Source organism: Medicago sativa, chromosome 7 (assembly GCF_051527215.1).
Source record: "Medicago sativa cultivar Bolivia chromosome 7, Bolivia_mono, whole genome shotgun sequence".
Taxonomy (NCBI): domain Eukaryota; kingdom Viridiplantae; phylum Streptophyta; class Magnoliopsida; order Fabales; family Fabaceae; genus Medicago; species Medicago sativa.
The window spans coordinates 18305185-18309734 of NC_140755.1; the positions used below are offsets into that span (position 1 = coordinate 18305185).

The 4550-nt window shown below is 37.6% G+C and overlaps 1 non-coding gene across 1 annotated transcript; it reads right to left on the bottom strand.

Annotated features, from left to right (window-relative positions):
- Window positions 1-3799: 3799 nt before the first annotated feature.
- Window positions 3800-3906, bottom strand: LOC146904757 (small nucleolar RNA R71). Its single transcript, XR_015020841.1, has one exon. It is a non-coding gene; the product is annotated as a small nucleolar RNA R71 (small nucleolar RNA).
- Window positions 3907-4550: the final 644 nt, after the last annotated feature.

Sequence of the window (4550 nt, forward strand, 5' to 3'; positions counted from 1 at the left end):
CAATTTCTAACATTTGAGTTTTAGTCCTTTTTGTTATTTTTCTTTTTTCAGTCCTTTAATTTTTAATAATTGCAGGACAGTCCCTGCAAGTGTCAAGTTCCTTTTTTTAGTCATTTTTGTAATTGCAGATTGGTCCTTTAATTTCAAAGAATTGCAAAAAGGTCCTTAAGTCATTTTAAGCCAAGGCCGAATTTGTTCAAGTCCAAGTACACGTGTCAGATTGCAATAGGTCCAGTGGTACACATGGCAGCTTATAAATAGTCACAACAGTGCAATCACCATTCATTCATTGACACATCACCAAAAACACCATTCACAATTCTCTCTCTTCTCCTCCAAGATCAAAACTGTAACCGTTTTTCCCAATTCTCCAGAAAAACTCAAGAACACAAACCCTAACCGCATCAAATTCATCACAAATCCACAAATTCGCCACTGATTCTTACTAGATTCATCAGCAATTACGCAAATTCAGCATGAATATCACAAAAGCCTAAATCAAAACCGTTCAATTCGACAAGTTTCTTTTGGAAATTTTTGCATCAGTTCTCAGTGATTTTTCTGCGAAAAACCTCATCATCGAACCGTTCTTTCTTCCTCTTGCAATTCAAGCCCTTAGGCGATCAAAGACGAAGGTTTGAGAAGAAAAGAAGAGGAATCAAAGTCAGTTTCGAACCAGTGAAGAAGGAGAAGAGAGAACACCGATTTATTTTCGGTCCAAACTCACCAGAAGTTTGCGAGGATCTTGTTGTTCGAATCTCCGATTAAAACCAGGTATTCATCAAAAAACTCCCTCGTTTTTCATCGCAAAAAGCTCAACGAAGGTCTGTTAACACAAATAAACGGTGAATCAGAGTAGATCGGTGACATAGAAATAGTTTCCTGCAAAAAAAACTTTGAAAGGATCCAAAAGAGTTTTAAACCGAACCCTAAAACGTAGATCTACGAAGATTCACCGTTTATTTTTAAGAATTGAGTTCATATTCGTAATCTGTGGGAAAAAACAAGTAGATTAGGGTTTAGATCCATACAAACCGTTTGGTTTGAGGCGTTGCCGGAATCTGGAATTCACGGCGGTGGTGATGAAGATTCCGATGAATCTTCATCTTCCTCAGCCGTTGTTTTCCAGAAAACGGCGAAGGGAAGAACGCCGGCGAAGAAGAGAAGTGAGAGCTTCTCTCACTAGAAGAAGGGAAGAGAGAGAAGTGAATGGGGGAAATGAATCAGACCGGTCCCCCTGTCCTTTTATAACCAACTGAACCGAACCGGTCTGATACCGGTCCACTCCCCAGGCATTTCCACCGTTAGATTTAGGTTTAAGGTCCCTGGATCAATCCAACGTTCCACAAGTCCTCTGATGATCCAGGATCCATGGGCGTGTGGGCTTGGGCTTGCTTTTTTGTACTGGATCTTGTTTCTCCTGTATTCTTGCTATTTTGACACCATGTGCTGTTATTTGCAACTCTGCTTCATCCAAAAATCTTTTAAAAAAATTCCTAAAATTTTTCTCACATGTTCTTGACAATTTTATTGACATTTTTGTGATATTGTTATGTGTTAAAACTTGAGGAAAATATGTGTAGCATTTCTTGTTATTTTGTTTACCTTTTTGTTAAAATTTGTGAATTTCTTGTATTTTTTTTTTTTTTTGTGTCTAAAAATTCTCAAAGCTTCTAAAAATTTTCACACACTTTTCTTAGTAATTTTGTGGTGTTTTTTGTGATGACTTTACATATTAAAATTGGTAAAAGATAATGTGATAATTTTCTTGTTGTTTTTGTGATATTTTGTATTAGAATTTTTTTGTGAAAATTACTTGATTCTAGTCCCACTTTTTTGATGAAAGTTTATGACCTATACCATGTGATTTTATGAAGTTTTAGCTACTGTTTGGATGTGTTTCCTGCTGTATATGAATAAGTGTGGTAGATTACTTACTCTACAAGTTATGTGAATATGTGTTTGTGAAAGAGAAAGTGCCAAATATGCCTAAAATATATCATAAACCTTGATTTGAATGTGTACTTATGATTCTCACATCTTTAATTGTAATGAAGCCTTTAGAAAATCATCATGGTGTGAGGATTATAGGTCACATATTTCTCTTGATGTCATGGTAAATTTTAAGGGTATCTTGCCACTTTTAGGTTAAGAATTTCTTTACTCTTTGTCAAGTTTTTAGTATGTCTTTTGCTTACAATTTTCATGCCATTACACCTTATGCTACTAACCATTTCATTTCATGTTTCATACTCCATAAAGCATTCCATACTTCATCCCTTTCTTCACTTTATCCCTTGCATTTTAAAATTTTGCCAAGACTTAGCATGTAAAAATTTAGGAATTTTTGTACTTTACTTTATGCCTTTGATTTCTTGCAAGACCATAGAATGTATCTAGGCCAATGATGTAAAGGACAATGGACTCTAATAATGTACACCGACACAAGCACCGACACATGCACACACATCACATAGATACCTTTAGATAAATGCTTAGGTTATGCATGTTTAGATGTATGGGTAGGTAATTGCATGTTTAGATGTATGCTTAGGTTTTACACTTAGAGAAAATTCCAATTTTCCAAACAAAAAACTTGAACCATCTCACTCAAATTTTTTTCAAATAAACTCTTGGAACACATTCCAAGTGAATTTTTCTCTTTATTTTCTTAATAAAAGCATCAATGAAACTAATTCCAACTTGGACTTGTTTTTGCAAAATAACTAATCCCACCTCACATTTTTCCAATCTTATGCCCTTGAGGCCTCTCAATCTCCATTCTTCAAATTCCAATTTTCAAACTTAAAATCAACCAACGAAAACAAAAAAGAAACTTTTTGGAAGAGAACTACGGTGGATTTGATCCCTTAAACGGGTACGTAGGCAAGGAATCAAAATTCCTTCAATTCAAATAAAATAAAAATTCAAACATTCTTCTCCCTCCAATTCTTCACTTAGAAAACTTTAGGTGTAAATATCATTTTTCAAAATAGCATTTAAAAATAAAGCGCGCGCGTAGAAATTAAAGACGGTTCCTGTAGGATACTATAGTCGTTATGGGTGCCTAACACCTTCCCGTAGCGAAAACAACTCCCGGACCTCGATTCTCAAGGGTTTTGCTTACTTTTTCCCTTCCCAAGAAAAAATAAGATATCACCGGTTAAAAAGGTTCAAACGTAATCAATGTTTGACACCCGAAAAACCAAGATAAAACAGCTGGCGACTTCACTGGGGAGATTCGAGAGTTACGTCTAGTCTTTATCTCCACGCTTGCGCTTCGTTTTACTTGTTTCTTTTACTTGCTTTCCTATGTGAATAAATGTTTAATTTCTTGCAAACGTGTGGGGTGAGAATATCAAAAGTCCTGCACCCGGGCTGAGTGAACTTAGGATTTAGGAGGGATATAATCGACAATTCGTTCCGGGGGTTGCCTCGTGTCTTGGATTATGCGATCAATCCCACATAGCTGAGGCATTTTAGGGGTGATGTTGTCGGCGCGTGTTGTCGCGTTTAGGCACTTTACTTCTAATTGTTCCATGACGCTATGAACCGTAGATAACCGAACCCATCCATGGCCATTTTCTAGGATGTAGTGCGGAGGCTAAACCGAGTGTTGTCTCGAATTTTAGTCGTCACGCGATGCTACACTCAAGTTAGACCTCCTTACGGATAATCATGGAGCGAGTGTTGTCTCGTGGCACCATGATATACGCAAGAGAGGTTGCAACTTGGGAACCTTTTTAGAACCCGGTTACTATTTCCTAGAACCCGGTTCTTTCCCCCATCCAAAACTGCTAAACTAAGGGACCAAATTACTCAGTTCAATCAAAAAGATGGGGAGTCTCTCTATGATGCGTGGGAACGTTTCAAAGAAATGCTAAGACTTTGTCCCCACCATGGTCTAGAGAGTTGGCTCATAGTCCACACCTTTTATAATGGCTTATCTTATACCACTAAGATGTCTGTTGAGGCAGCTGCAGGTGGAGCTCTAATGAACTAGAACTACACAGAGGCATACGCCTTGATTGAAGACATGGCTCAGAATCATTACAAATGGACCGACGAGAGAGCCATAACTAGTTCTTCATCCTCCAAAAAGGAAGCAGGTATGTATGAAGTCTCTAACTATGACCACCTTGCTTCTAAAATTGATGCATTAACAGAGAAATTTGAAAAATTCAATGTTAGTGCCATCAATTCTGCTTCTACTCATTCTTCTTGTGAAATCTGTGGTATAACTGGTCATGTTGGTGTTGATTGTCAACTAGGTAGTGCTATCAATGGTGTTGAGCAAATGAACTATGCTCAATACTGAAGGAAAATCGAATAGAAGAATGGAGTAGAAGCAGCGGAAAATTTTCGATTTTCATTCCTTGGATCATTACGAAATTCAAACATGAATCAGTGATTCGATTGTTACCTTGAACTGTGGAATCTGAAAGCTGGAACTGGAAACTGGAATCTCGATCACAGCCAAGCAAGCAGCAAGCAGCAAAGCCTCTAGCAAGTCCACACGAACAGTGCTCCTCCAAAACTCGGTGCTAGCC